We start from the raw sequence: 16,466 nt of genomic DNA, 5'->3' as shown, positions 1-16,466 counted from the left end.
ACCTGTGTTTCGTGGGATTCTCTTTGGAGGATCGTTGCAGACTTAATGGGCCGAAAGGCCTCTTTCCGCACTATATGGATCCTATGATTCTACTGCTGGAAAAATCCATACTATGTTAAACTTTTTTCATTCATCACGTCAATTTGCTCCTCTCCCTCAACGTCGAACCATTCAATTTAGTCATCCCTGGCCCAGCAGTGGAACATTGGTGCTGAGCAAATTAGCTGTTTGATTATCCTGCATTACAGCAATGTAATCCAAAAGTAGCAAATTGGATTTGGACATCCTCTTTTATTTTAAATATTTTGTTTTAGTTTGACCGAGCTTAAAATACTCTTTTCTGAGACAAAATCTTAACTTGTGAGCACAGAATTAGAAACTGTAGAGTTGGCGGTTTCTTACAGAAATGATTTTTCATGGATCTTGTTACATGTTACAGAGGTGCTAGCAGATGAAAAATACAGCCTCAAAGCTAATTGATTGGAAAATGAGATACGCACAAGAGCATTCAGGGAGAACAACAAGTACACTACCTCCAGAGGAAGAGACTCTTCATGGGGCCAGGTGTCTTTGAATGTATTTGAAAATACTCTTGCTGCCACCCAATGGTGCTACTCCATTAACTAGGTGAGCATTTAGTGCTATGATGCAGACAATACAGGGGGTGCTTAGTGGCATGATATATTGGTAACATCAGAAGTGAGATGAGAATATAAAGAAATTCACAAAACACTGCAAAATAGATTGTAACATATTTGGACCTCTGGTTCACAAAATACACAACTATGATAAATTCTCCTCGTGCCAAAGCAGGTCAGTATAGGGCAACTAACAGATGTTGCTTTCTACAATCAGTGAATAACTTCATAAATATTGTATCACATAATTGGGATGGTAGATCCTAAACTAGATAGCCCTGTATCTTCTTTCATATATTTAGATTAGATTCCCTACACCATGAAAACAGACCATTTGGCCCAACAAGTCCACACCAACCCTCCAATCGTACATTTACCCCTAACACTATGGGCAACATGACCAATTCACCTGACCTGCACATCTTTTGGATTGTGGGAGAAATCCCACGCAGACATGGGGAGAATATACAAACTCCACAAAGACAGTCACCTAAGGCAGGAATTGAACCCAGGTCCCTGGCACTGTGAGGCAGCAGTGCTAACCACTGAGCCATTCTGCCACCCTTAAGTTCATGTAATGTCAAACCTCCAAAAGCCAAATAGATGCATTGACTCCCAACATGTCCACAAGTTGCAAGTGACATAAAATTAAGGGATCAATGGCAAATATTGCATTGACAGTACACTGTCACTAGTGACTTCCCAACCATTGGGAATGTGTGGCATGGTGGCTCAGTGGTGAACACTGCTGCCTCACAGCGCCAGAGACCCAGGTTCAATTCCCGCCTCAGGCAACTGTCTGTGTGGAGTTTGCACATTCTCCCCGTGTCTGCGTGGGTTTCCTCCGGGTGCTCCGGTTTCCTCCCACAGTCCAAAAACAAATGTGCATGCTAAATTGCCCGTAGTGTTTGGTGAAAGTGTAAATGTAGGGGAATGGGTCTGGGTGGGTTGCTCTTCGGAGGGTTGGTGTGGACTTGTTGGGCCAAAGAGCCTGTTTCCACACTGTAAGTAATCTAATCTAATCATTCTCAAGGATTGGATGGCATACTGCTGTAACAGCCTATGCACTATACGTTAACATCTATATGCATTGAGAGAAAGTGAGGGCTGCAGATGCTGGAGATCAGACCTGAAAAATGTGTTGCTGGAAAAGCGCAGCAGGTCAGGCAGCATCAAAGGAGCAGGAGAATCAACGTTTCGGGCATAAGCCCTTCTTCAGAGCTTTATTTGGTATGTGCACTTTATTTGGTATGTGCACTTTATTTGGTATGTGCACTTTATTTGGTATGTGCACTTTATTTGGTATGCTCCAAGACCAATTTGTTCCCTGCAATGTACCCACCTAATGTCAGTTACACATTGCAGAACTGGCCTCTCTCAACATCTGTTAATTGCTGTGATATTGATTCATAATCTCTTTGTTTAAACTTCTTCAGGAAGGGCTCATGCCCGAAACGTTGATTCTCCTGCTCGTTGGATACTGCCTGACCTGCTGCACTTTTCCAGCAACACATTTTCAGCTCTGATCTCCAGCATCTGCAGTCCTCACTTTCTCCTACCTATCATTAATGCTCATTATCCAGTTTCTTTTTATTACATAAGTACAGGTCATTCTGCTATAATGTGCATTTCTTTAATGCAAATTCACTATAACACGATTGATGAATTGGGGACACTGTTTCTAAAGCGCAAACTTTTAAAGCATGTATTGGTTATAGCGCAATTCCATTTGTCAAAAGGGGCTGCTAGTAATCGATGTTCTTATAATAGAAGGTTGCACGAGAACGGAACTACCACGTTATAGCAGAATCGACTGCACAAGTTGCTATTGTTTCAGAAAGTTAACACTAAGCAGAGATATTGTCTGTCAGTTTTCTTCTCTGTTTTGCATTGCTTTCCTCTGCATCTATGATTTGTTGAAATTATAAAGAACCTTGCGCTAGGGTAAAGAAACAAATAACTTGTTCATTGGTTGAATAATTGGAAGGTTTTAAAAGAGAAAATTAAGTCATATCTCAAAATTTACCTGAAAGGACTTTAATATTTTGCAGTTGCTGTGAAATTGAATTTAATTCCCTGAATCACTTGAGTTATTTGGGATATTGTTCAGCACAAATAACCTGGAATGCCAGATGTGTTATCATCATGTTAATCACGTACCAAACGTGTTTGACAGAATGGGGAAAATTCAGTAGCTGAAAGATAGTGGCGCCTGTTGATTGGTGTCCATTCAGAATTGACAACAAGTGTGTCAGCTAAACCCCCATAATATCTCTCTTACCAGAGTTCTCTCATTCAAAGCGGTTTGACAGCTGTCAAGCCAATTTCCAACGCATGGAAGGTGACGATATTGATAGATTTTGCTAAAATGTCCAACTAAGCAGAATGACAGACAATGCTATTTTACTCATTATGCTAACATGATCAACTTCACTTAAAACTATGTACCGTTCGTCCATATTCAATGCAAAAAAAATACATTATTTTATGTAATACAAGTAAAACAAATCAGTTCATTGATTCACAATTAGCCTGGTCTCACTTGAATGCTCATTGGTTCACATTTCCAAAGAAATGAGGAATGTACATGGAATTGCATGAGAGATCATAGGATTCAGTGGACACAATGAGAGGCCTTTACTTTTAATAGCCCTTGCATCAGGCTGTTCAGATGTTGAGCAGCAACCGTAAATTCCAAAATCTTGGCATTACTGGACTCACTGACAGTACAACAAATGACATGGAACTAGAGACTATCTAGTAAATATAGGACATTTGGGAAAAGAGAAATAGAACAAAAAATAAGCACTAGTACAAGCAACCTAATTGTTTTTTTTGTGGGAAATTATGAGAATTATATTTAAGGACCAAATGCATGTGCAATTATTTTCACAAGTTAAGGCACATGGAGTCACAAATGCCAATGTGCTATTTGCATAATTTCAAGGTACTCTTGACGCACAATGCCAAGCTAATGATTAACACCATTTGCATTCATAGGTTTGAGTGGCAGCAGAAGCTGATGGCGTAAAAGGTCAGAATGACCACATAAATCAACCCTATCTCCAAAATCAAAAAGGCACCTTGGGCAGTTTGCTGCTGAATACAACAAGCTGCAGCCATGGGTCCCCAGACAGAAGGCACCAATCCAAGGGCAATGCAGCCAACAACTTCATTGTTATTCCTGCTTTTTCAGAGAGCTCAAACAGCAACCTCCAACAGCTCCTTTCAAACAAGGGTAAATTTCTTCATCAGGACCTACTTTAAAAATTGAAAACAGATGGGATCGTAGTATACTTTTAAAAAACGTGCAGCAGCAAAAGCGAAATGCCAAGTCTCTAACAAATCATTTAATCAAGTTACAGTTAGAATTTACAACTCTGAGCATTAGGAAGGATGTTCCAGCCTGGAACGGATACAGAAGAGATTGACAGAGACAATCCCAGGGTCAAGAGGCTTTATATTATGATGGAGGAACTTGAAAATTTTGAATTTATTCATAAGTGGGAAGTGTAAGACACTAAGACACGTGGGTGTCACTGGCTAGACCAGCATTTCTTGTCCATCTACAGTTGCTCTTGAGAAGGTGCTGGTGAACTGCGTTAAAATTACTGCAGTCCATTTCACAAAGGAACAAGTTTCAGAATTTTGACCAAATAACACAGAAGGAATGACATTTTTTGAAGTCAGGATAATGAGTGGTTTGAAAGGGAGTTTGTATCTGATGCTCTTGTCCTTCTGAGTCACAGTGGTTATGGGTTTGAAAGATAATATTAAAAGTGTCTTGGAGAGTTCCTGCTGTGCATCTTGTAGATGGTACACACTACCAGTACAACGCATCGATTGCGGAGGAAATGAATGCTTGTGAATGTGGTGTCAATCAAATAGACTGCTTTGTCCCGAATACTGATGAGCGTCTTGAAGGCTATTGGAGCTGCACTCCTCCAGGCAAGTGGGGAGTATTCCATCACACTCCTCAATTGCTCTGTAGCCACATTATTTACATGGCTAGCCCAATTTAATTTCTGGTCAATAATAACTCCCAGGATGTTATTTGACCCTTGTAGACTCAAACTTTGTTATGATTAGATTAATCCCCTACAGTATGGAAACAGGCCCTTCAGCCTAACAAGTCCACACCAACCCTCCAAAGAGTAACCTACCCAGACCCATTTCCCTACCCTATATTTACCCCTGCCTAATGCACCCAACACTATGGTCAATTTAGCATGGCCAATTTACCTGACCTGCACATCTTTGAACTGTGGGGGAAAACTCACGTAGCCACAGGAAGAATGTGCAAACTCCACACAGATAGTTGCCCAAGGCAGGAATTGAACCCAGGTCCCTGGCACTGTGAGGCAGCAGTGCTAACCACTGAGCCACCGTGCCGCCCATTATTATTGTGAAGGTCTTGCTACATTTGGACATTACTTCAGTTCTTGAGTCATGAATGGTGTTGAACAATATGCAATTATCAGTGAACATCCCCACTTCTGACCTCAAGATGAAGGAAAGGTCACTGATGAAGCAGCTGAAAATGGTTGGGTCAAGGACACTACTCTAAGGAACTCCTGCAATAATTATTTGCAGCCAAGATGACTGACCTGTAGGAATCACAACCATTCTTCTTTCAGCCAAATATGACTCCAACCAACAGACAGTTTTCCTTCTGATTCCCACTGACTCCAGATTTTGTGGTTCTTTGCTCCTTAATGCCCACACTGTCCCATGCAGCCTTGATGTCAAAGACAATCACTTTCATCTCACCTCTGGAATTATCTCTCTTTTCTCCGGGTTTGAACCAAGGTTGTAATGAGGTCAGGAACTGAGTAGTGCTGGAGGAGCACAAACTGAGCATGACTGAGCTGAGTGCTGCTTGATAGCACTATTCATGACCCTGTCCACGTGATTGAGGGTAGAACATAGGTGGCACAGGTATTTGGCTGGGTTAGATTTATCCTACTTTTGGTGTACAGGACATACCTGGGAAATTTTCCACATTGTTGGGGTGTAGCTGTACTGGAGCACTTTCGCTTGGGATGCAGCAAGTTCTGGAGCACAGCCTTCAATACTACTGGTGTCAGGGCCGATAGCCTTTGCAATATCAAATGTACCCTGACATTCCCTGATATCACATGGCACATCACAAGTTGATTTGGCTGCAGACTGGTATCTCTAATTCTGGTGACCTTGAGCCTGAAGGTAGTTGCAAATACTTTGCCTTATCTTTTGCACTGATATGCTCATTTCTTCCACCATTGAGGATGGGGGTATTTGTGGAGCCTCTCTGGTGAGCTATTTAATTGTTAATCACTATTCAAGATTAATGTTGCAAGGCTTTGGTCTCATCTATTGATTGTGAAACCACTTTGGTCTATCACTTTCTGCCTTATGCTGTTTGGCATGCAAATAGTCTTGTGTTGTGGCTTCACTAGACTAACAGCTTTTTAGACGTGCCTGGTGCTGCTCCTGACACATCCTCATGACCTCTTCAACAACGCAGTGTTGATTCCCTGTCTTGCTGGGTAGGGTATGTTAAAGGATATGCCAGGTTGTGTTGGAGTGCAATTCTGATGCAACTGATGGCCCATAAAGCCTCGTGGATGCCAATCTTGAGTTGCTAGATCTGCTGCATCTACCCCATTTAGCACAGTGATTGAGCATGATGGAGGATGCCCTCAAAGCAAAGATGGGATTTCACATCCACAGGATCGTGCAGTGTTCTCTCCTATCATGGACTGATGCATCTGTGGCAGGCAAACTGGTGAGGTTGAGGTCAAATATACTTTTCCCTCTTGTTGGTTCCCTCACCACCTGCTACAATCCCAGTATGGACTCAAGACATGTTGCTGCCAAGCCGCTCTTGGTGATAGATCTTGAAGCACCCCCACCCAGAATACATTTTGTTTCTTGTCACCCTCTACTTCCTCCAACAGGTGTTCAACACAGAGGAGTACTGAAGAAGGGCAGTAGTGGTAGACAGCAGGTGAATTCGTCGCCCAGGTTTGACCTGAAGCCTGTGGAAATAGGCTTCATAAGACACAGAAACAGAAGTAGGCCATTCAGCCCAACGAGTTCGCTCTACCATTCAATGAGGTTATAGCTGATCACATACACCTCAACTCAACTTTTCTACTTTTTCTCCATAACCATTGATACCCTTACTGATTACAAGTCTGTCTAAATCAGTCTTGGATATATTAGCAGCCCAGCCTCTACAGTCCTCTGTGGTAAAGAGTTTCACAAGTTCACTGCACTCAAAGAAAGCAATCCTCCTCAGCTCTATCTTAAATATACAACCACTTGTTCTGAGATGATGCCCTCTGGTCCAAGACTCTCTTACAAGTCGAAACAACCTTTCTCCTTCTACCCTTCAAGTCCCCAAATAATCTTGCACATTTCAATAACATTGCCTCTCATTCTTTTTTTTACTGAGTATTAGCACAATCTAGACAACCTCTATTCATAAGATGATCCCTCCACATCTGGTATTAACTTAGTGAACTTTCTCTGGACTGCCTCCAATGCCAGTGTATCTTTCTTTAGATAGAAGACTCAAAACCGTTCAAAGTACTCCAGCTGTCATCTGACTCCAGCCTTGTATTGTTTTAGCAAAATTTCCCCACTTTTGTACTCCATTCTCTTTAAAATAAAGGCCAACGTTCCATTTGCCTTCCCTATTACCTGCTGAGCTTGGATGCTAGCATTTTGTGATTCATGGATGAGGACTCCATGATCCCTCTGTCCCATCGCTTTCTGTAGTCTTTCTCCATCTAAATAACATTCAGTTACTTTATTCTTCTTGCCAAAGTGCATAACCTCACAGTTCCCCACATTGTATTATACCTGCCAAGTTTTTTTGCCTATTTGCTTAACCTGTCTTTATCCCTCAGCAGAGTCTTTGTGCCAACCTCACCACTTGTCTTTCCACCTATCCACTATAATATAGTCACTTTCCTCATTCAAGTTCATTTATATTGTAAATAGTTGTGGACCTAGCACTGATCCTTGTGGCACAGGTTACCATCCTGAAAATGGTCCCCCATTGCAATTATTTTTCTTCTATAGTTAACCAATCTGCAATCCATGCTAACATACTACCTCCAACACAATGGACTCATCTTATTGAATTAACTATTGTGTAGTACCTTATCAAGTGTTTCCCCAAAAATATATATCACATCCACTGTTTACCCTTTATTTATTCACAGATCAGGGCGTTGCTGGCTAAACCAACATTTGTTGTCCATCGCAGAGGTTCAATTAAAAGTCAACCACATTGGGGTGGGTCTGGAGTCATATGTAGGCCATATCGGGATGGCAATTTCCTAGTAAACCAAATGAGTTTTTCCCCCAACAATTGGACAATGGATTAGATTCTTAATTCCAGACTTTGTTTTTACTGAATTCGAATTCCACCATCTGCCATGGCGGGATTTGAATTTGCGTCCCCAGAACATGACCTGGGTCTTGTGTTTAACAGTCCAGTGATAATGCCAATAATCCATCGCCTCCCCTTAATTCTATTTATTACTATCTCAAGGACTTCTTGTAAATTTGTCAGGCATGATTTTCCCTTCATGAAGGTATGCTGATTCTGCTAAATCATATTCTGTATTTCTAAATAGAACAAAGAAAATTTACAGCCCAGGAACAGGCCCTACAGCCCTCCAAGCCTGAGCCGATCCAAATCCACTGTCTAAACCTGTCGCCCAATTCCTAAGCATCTGTATCCCTCTGCTCCCCACCTATTCATGCATCTGTTCAGACGCATCTTAAATGAATCTACCGTGCCTGCCTCTACTGCCTCTGCTGGCAACACGTTCTAGGTACCTACCACCCTCTGTGTAAAGTACTTGCCACGTGTATCCCCCTTAAATTTTTCACCTCTCAACTTGAAAGCATGACCTCTCGTTTTTGAATCCTTCACCCCGGGAAAAAGCTTATCTCTATCTACCCTGTCTATACCCTTCATGAGTTTGTAGACCATGATTTTTCAGGTCCCCCCTCAATCTCCTTTTTTCTAATGAAAACAATCCTAACCCACTCAACCTCTCTTCATATCTAGCACCTTCCACACCAGGCAACATCCTCGTAAACCTTCTCCACACCCTCTCCAAAGCGTCCACATCCTTTTGGTAATGTGGCGACCAGAACTGTACACAGTATTCTAAATGCGGCTGAACCAATGTCTTGTACAATATTCTGCTATTGCACCTTTTATAATAGACTCTAACATTTTCTGAGTAACATGTTAAGCTAACTGGCCAATGGTTGCCTGTTTTTCTTTTGCCTCTTTTCTTTCTTAAATAAAGATATTACATTGGGAATATGCTAATCCTCTGGAACCTTTCTGGAATCTAAGATTCCTGGCAGAATACTACGAGTGCATTCAATATGTTTGTAGCTACTTCCTTTCATATGCATCCCCTCAGGGAACCTATTGGTCTTTAACTCTTTCAGTTTCCCAAGCAATTTTTCTCTAGTGCTTTCATGGGTTCCGGAATCAATGCTGAGGACATGTATGAAAGCTCCCAGCAACTGTTTAATACTGTGCACATCTCTAAGCTAGAGTTAACTGAGCTAGCCAAATGAATAGGACATACCCAGGGATGGTGATGGTGTTACTGGTGTAAGGTATGACTCCATGACTATGACTGCTTCAGGCTATTGCTTGTGTAGTCTGTGAGGCAGCTTTCAATTTTGGCACTAGCTCCCAGATGCTGATAAGGAGGACTGTCAATGTGGTTCCCTATGCATAGGTCTAAACCAAGTGATCTACCCAGTCTTATTACTTTTTTGAGACTTGCTAGCAATTGGCACAACTGAATGTCATCCTAGACCATTTCAGAAGGCAGAGCACAGCAGGTCAGGCAGCATCCGAGGAGCAGGAAAATCGACATCTTGGGCAAAAGCCCTTCATCATCCTGATTTTCCTGCTTCTTGGATGCTGCCTGACTTGCTGTGCTTTTCCAGCACCACTCTAATCTAGACTCTGATCTCCAGCATCTGCAGTCCTCTCTTTGGCCCATTTCAGAAGGCAGTTAAGAGTCCACCACATTGTGGTTATGGAGTCACGTGTAGGCCAGGCCAGGCAAGGCAGTTTCTCTTTCACAGACATCAGAGAACTAGATGTTTTTTTATGACACTCAGTAATGATTAAGTTGATTTATTATTGTCACATATACCGACATACAGTGAAAAGTATTGTTTTGCGTGCTGTCCAGGCAAATCATACCTTATATAAGTACATCAAGGTAATTGAAGAGAATGCTGAATATAGTGTTACAGTTAAAGAGAAGGCTCCGGGAAAGATCAACGCTGATGTATGTTGGTTTCACAGACATCATTAAATTTTCAGTTGCGGGTTTTTCTTTATAAAATTGAATTCAGATTCCATTTTCTGCCATCATGGGATTCAAACCTGACTCCGTAGGACATTTGCACTGCACCACAAGAGCCCTCTGGTTTACTCTTAGGTTGACATAAGCCTGAGGACTATCATTATATGTTTTGTGCTGTATACGTACTTCACAACCTTTTACTATCACAGTACTGGTTCATGGTCGAGAGTGTGATGCTGGAAAAGAACAGCAGGCCAGGCAGAATCCGAGGAGCAGGAGAATCGACGTTTCGGGTACTGGTTCATGTCAGTTCACAGATTAACTAACATCTCCCAGTGGTTATAAAATCTTTAGTGTGGGGCGATTAATATAAATGCTTGTTTCTTTACAAGGGATTAAGTAGTTGAAGGAAGTAAAATGCAGTGGATGGATTTTTATCTGAGTATGTTTTTAAAAATATTGAATGTATCCGTTGGTACTTAGAACTTTGTTACATCTCAGCATGGTTTCTGATATCTGCCCATAAGAGATACTGGATGAGTTGATATTAAAGAAATAAGGGCAAAGGATTGTAGTGAGGGAGTTAACTGGCTTCAGTTGGCATAGGGACTGTAAAGAGCCATGGGATCGGGTAGAGGGACATAGGTTGGCATAGAGGACATAAGGATCCATGTAGGTATGAGAGAGGATGGGTTGACATGGATGGGGAATGGTGGTTGAGGGCTGTTTGTGGTATTTTTTCTCCAGACCACTGATCCAGACGTTTCATACATTCTTCCTCCACACCTGGCAGCTCCTATGTTCACCTTTGAACTCTTTGTGAGGACAGCAGCCCTTCTCCAGTTAACACTCCTTCACCCCCAGAATAAAGGATTAGAATATCTGGGGCACTTCCTGCAAAGCTGCAAGTTTTCCCAACTCCGTATGAAAGTTCAGGCCCAAGTCTTTAAAGAAAAGCAAGGAATAACTCAAGCACGCAGTTTCTTTTTATTATGTGTTGTCTATACTAATGATTGAGTGATACATTTTAATTCTTGGAGACTGAGAAAAATCCTCTCAATCGTAGACAATGCTGCAAGAAGAATAGCCCATGGCATCATGCTAGTTCATTCCAGTGATATGGGCCACCAAGACATCAATCTATAAAGCGCTCTTGGTATGGGTAAAGCTAGGTTCAGTCTGGATTATATTTGGTAACAGAGCATTGTTGGGGTCAAGTGTTGATTTCCGTTCAGTACAATTCCAGAGATCTACTCGTTTCTTCGGTAACAGTACATGTTAATGGTCAGTCTCCAACCAGGTTCCACCTAATGTATTATTTCATCCACCACAAAGACAAAGTCTACTGTTGAAGGAGAAAGCCAGCTATAATTTTATTGACACTCTGCTTTCTGATGTCCTTACTAAGATATTTGTCAATCAGACGATATGCACTGACAACATATATTTTTGGAGGTATGCGATTGGACAAATGTTGGGCTATTTACCTGCAGTGGCAAAGGGTGGTGTGGCATCAGAACCGAACACTCTTCCTGTTCATTTACCAGTGAAACAGAATGAGATCTGCTCAGTTCCATTCTCCTAACTTCAGATTGTCAGGTCATTGTAAGGCTCCAGCACACAATCGCTAACTCAGCATTAGCTGGTAATCAAATCCACTGCGTTTGGATTCTGCCTTTCACAATGAAGCCATTGCAGGAGATTTAAATTTTTATAAACATGCTCCTGCTACTCTTTGAAGGTGGTCTACATAAAATTGTAAATACACATCTTCCTTTGATACATGTTATGTTAGTGTGAAAGCCTTTGGGGGGGGGGTGGTTTGGGGATTTGAGGATTTGGGTGGGAATTTAATTTAAAACCACTGAAGTCATCATAAAGCAGCTGCTGCATCGGCATGTAAATTCTGCCCAACTACATCAGGTTTGATATATTGTTTCCAACAGTGAATGCAAGAGAATTGTATGCGGATCAGAAAAAAATGCAGTCTTCCATCAGACAAGCCAGTGTTAACAGTCTCACTGTGGTCTTCACAGGCAGTGGAAGGTGAATGTGCTTTAACCACAGACTGCCTTGGGGAATTAGATTAGCAGCTTGGTACTGCACTGCTTGGTGCTGCAACAGCAGTCTATCAATTTTTTTTGCTCTCTCCACTTGATTAAATTGCTGCACTTATTAATAGGTGGACAACAGCTGTCCTCAGGAAAAGAGAACACATTTCTGTTTGCAGCTTGTCTCCACATCAAGCAGCCTGATTGATGTGGTCTGTATTTATCTGAAGGAGCCAAAGTAAAATAACCTCTTAATAGGCCAAACACAAATATACCTTGCTACAGTGTGGAAGTAGGCCATTTGGCCCATTAAGTCCACACTGACTTTCTGAACAGCATTCCATCCAGACCCACGTCCCTACCCCATCTCTGTAACCTTGCATTTCCCATGGCTAATCCACCCAGCCTGCACACCATAGAATCCCTACAGTGTGGAAACAGGCCCTTCAGCCCAACAGGTCCACACTGACCCTCCAAAGAGTAACCTACCCAGAACCATTCCCCTACCCTATTATTCTACATTTACCACTGACTAATGCACCTAACCTACACATCCCTAAAGACGATGGGCAATGCAGCAAGGCCAATTCACCTAATCTGCACATCTTTGGATTGTGGGAGGAAACTGGAGCACCCGGAGGAAACCCACGCAGACACAGGGAGAATGTGCAAACTTCACACAGACAGTCGCCCAAGGCTGGAAGCAAACTCGGGTCCCTGGTCGCTGAGGCAGCAGTGCTAACCACTGAGCCATCATGCTGCCCTGGACACTACGGGCAATCTAGCATGGCCAATCCACCTAACCTGCACACCTTTGGACTTTAATTGAGATTGTGTTGAAATCTGGATTTTTATTTTAAAAGAAGCTGGCCTAATAGCAACCGTGTAACCACTGTCAATTGTCATAAAAACGCATAAGGTTCACAAATATCGTGGCCATCATGTGACTCCAGATCCACAGTGACAGGGGAGTTGATTCTGATCTCTGCCCTCTCTGGAATTAGGATTGGGCAATACGTGTTGGCATAGTTAGTCACACCCAAATTCCATGAAAAAACTTTTAGTAAGCCAACATTTCAATTAATTTAGAAGCCTGACTGCGCTGGTACTTTGGGAACAGGAGAAGAGGATAGGCCGGTATATTGGTTAGGGAGGAATCAAAAATTCCAGTGGCATTAAGGAGTGCTCATGAGTTTAGCAGATGCAAAGTGATGGAGAGATTGATCCTACGTTTGACGTTTTCTGCATTTGTTTTGGGGGTGACCAATGTCAGCATGGTACAAAAAGTGGAAACGTTCTGTTCCAAACTACCAGCATCTTGCACCGTGCCAAATCCAAGTTAAGGCTGAAAGGCCATATTTTTACTTTACCTGATATTTATCATGAGTAAGTGGAATAAACAAGGAAACAAGAATAGAAGAAGCAATAATGCAACTTGAGCTCTGCTCACAGTCGGCAATCCTTCTCAACTGATAGCACTCTTAACTGGAATCATAAGTTGCTCGTTCAAGTCCAGGGTTTGAAACTGACACTCCCAGTGCGGCACTTAGGAACGCTGTACTGTCAGGGGTGTTGTCTTTCACATGAGATGTCAAACTGAGGCTCAATGCACCTGCTTCGATGGATGTAAAAGAAAAACAAAGAGGAGCAGGGTAATACTGTACTGGCCAGCATTTATGTTAAACCATCAGAAGAACAGATTATCTGGTCATTGCCATTTGCACGGTCTTGCTATATGTTAATGTGCATATTGGTTGCCATATTTCCTAAAGATATAATCGCTATAGCCCCACAGAACTATAGATTGCTGTCTCATTGCAGCCGATTGGTAATGGCATAACCTGAGGGCCACCATACCTCAGGTGAGGGGAGAGAGTCCTTCATGGTAACCTCAGCCAATGTAGGAAATTGATGGTCACACTGCTGACCATTACTTTACATCACAAACTGACCATCCAGCCAACTTAGCTAACCAACCCCATTTCCTCCAATACAACTCAGTGGCTCAGTGATTACACTGCTGCCTCACAGCATCAAGGACTCAGGTTCAATTCCAGCCTTGGGTGACTGTGCAAACTCCACACAAACATTCTCCCCGTGACTGCGTGAGTTTCCTCCGAGTGCTCCGGTTTCCTCCCACAATCCAAAGATGTGCAGGTTAGGTGAATTAGCCATGTTAAATTGCCCATAGTGTTCAGGGGTGTGAAGGTTAGGTGCATTAGTCAGGGGTAAACGTAGAGTAATAGGGGAATGGGTCTGGCTGGACCAAAGGATCTGTTTCCATACTGTAGGGATTTGATTGTATTCTATTCTTTTCAACAGTAACTACAGTTCAAAAATATACTTCATTGGCTGCACACTGCTTTGAGACATCTGGTGACAAAGACAAGCATTGCTGACTAGAAAGGTATAGTTACACACACGCACATATGCCAGTGCAGTTAATCCCACCACCGTTCTGGGTTAATGCACTCAATAGCAAGTTTCCGTTTGCAGCTGCCGAATGGTTGAAATGAAAGAATCATAGACCGTGTAACTGTAACTGACGCTGTGTCTGTACAGGAAGTGCTCTCCCTTGTGCTGTGGTACAAATGAACACAGCCTGCAGAGAATGTTTGTGAATCTTGCAAAAATTTCACCAGAGTAAAGGAATAAAATGAAAATTGACCTCAGAGCTTCCTACCAAGTTTTGAACGCCATAGAAATGCCTTTAATCCAATGCCAAGTGCCTCATACTGTAGTAGGCCAGGCCTCCATAGGTTCAGGGGCTAAGCAACATAGGCGTAGTAGAACAAATTCTTTTGAGGTGGAGGGAAAGATCATGCTTTATTAGGTACCATTGGATCTGAAAGAACCCCAAGGGGAAGAGGAGGAGGAAAAGACTTGTGACTAAGGTGCTTCAACTGTGTCTTAATGGAGCAACTGAAGATTTGGAATGAACCAGCAGATGTCACCACTGTTTTCAACATTAATACCACAGGGTCCCATCAAACATCTGTAAAGGATATCAAAAGGAGTCAGTCAATGTGCACCGAGGGTATAATTGGATGCCTGGTTTCACTGCACACATACACTTAACTGTGACTGCTATCTGCAGTAGACAAGGCAACTACTGACTTAGTGAGGTTTTGCTGACGCAACTGTAACTACCAACAAAGCTATGACAGGCTTACATAGGGAGTAATAGGAGTCCACAAACATGCAACCTGAATGCAACCACTGCCACATTTTTGATGGATGCCCAAAGCACATTTTCATGGAGAAACACAATCACTTTCATTCTGAGGTAGTCAAATGTGACCCAGCTCTTTAAAAAAGACAGATGAATGAGCAACTGGCTCCTTGTGCGTTACGTGCTGCCTGGTAAAACTGGTGAAGACTTTGTTCTTTCGCCCAACAGTATTCAAACTGTACAAAGAATAAACATTCAGAAGCATTTCCCAGGGTGAAAAATTGACTGCAAGTATATCACTAACTTGTAATACACTGGCATAGTTCAACTTGTAGAATCAGAAAGGCCCTGTAAAATATCAGTTTAAGTAAAATCAAGAAGATTAGATATACAAAAAAAAACTGGAAAAACTCCTATAAGGTCATTGACCTGAAACATTAACTACTTCTACAGAGGCTGCTGGACTTGCTGAGGTAAACAAAATAGAATTGGAAAACCTTTCAGATTTCCAGTATCTGCAGTATTTTCTTTATTAGTGACTTTTGAGAAGATTTGTAGCTCAGGTTGAGGTTCTGTATGTTGGTTTGCTTGCTGAACCAGAAGATTCATTTCCAGATGTTTTGTCACCCTACCAGGTAACATCTTCAGTGGGCCTCAGGTGAAGCACTGTACAGGATTCCTGCTGTCTATTTATATGTTTGGGTTTCTTTGGGTTGGTGATGTCATTTCCTGTGGTGAAACCCAAACATATAAATAGACAGCAGGAATCATGTACAGTGCTTCGCCTGAAGATGTTACCTAGTAGGGTGACGAAACGTCTGGAAATGAACCTTTCAGCTCAGCGAGCAAACCTACATCCAGTATTTTGTTTATGTTCTAGAAGCTTAGAATATGGATTAACTGTGAACACTGAAAATATATAAACAATGACATTTAGAAGAATAACATTAGAAGAAACTAGCGTGAAGATTGAAGTGGATGGCATTGCATTACATTGTGCACTTAGTACAAATAGTAAGAGAAGATTGGGATGTGATGCAGAGACAGTCAGAAGTAATTCTGTGAAGATGAAGAAAGTTTTAACAACACGAAAATTCCAGTTTGTCAAAAGGAGAAGTGTCATAAGTTGATGCATTTTATCCACTTTCCTCAGAAACCAGGACAAAAATAAAGATCAATGTAAGAAAAACAGAGGTCTGAAATGTGGATTCTGACATATGTGCTTTGAATTCAGACCATGAAGCAAGTGAAAAGGGCT

General features: G+C 42.0%; 1 protein-coding gene across 8 annotated transcripts in view; it reads right to left on the bottom strand.

Annotated features, from left to right (window-relative positions):
- Positions 1-16,466, bottom strand: part of LOC122560241 (zinc fingers and homeoboxes protein 3-like) — an 89,495-nt gene that overhangs the window by 20,180 nt on the left and 52,849 nt on the right. Inside the window, exon 1 of one of the 8 annotated variants that reach the window (XM_087994775.1) lies at positions 13,487-14,171. The exons of the other annotated variants lie outside the window; for them this stretch is intronic. The gene's annotated coding sequence lies outside the window, so the exon portion shown is untranslated. Of the gene's footprint in view, positions 1-13,486; positions 14,172-16,466 lie in introns of those variants that run through there. 8 annotated transcript variants of the gene reach the window in all.

Source organism: Chiloscyllium plagiosum, unplaced genomic scaffold, assembly GCF_037043375.1.
Source record: "Chiloscyllium plagiosum isolate Xiang-an unplaced genomic scaffold, Cpla_swu_hap1 HiC_scaffold_15, whole genome shotgun sequence".
Classification (NCBI taxonomy): domain Eukaryota; kingdom Metazoa; phylum Chordata; class Chondrichthyes; order Orectolobiformes; family Hemiscylliidae; genus Chiloscyllium; species Chiloscyllium plagiosum.
The sequence above is the reverse complement of the archived record's forward strand: the minus strand, read 5'-3'. Positions and strand labels throughout refer to the sequence as shown.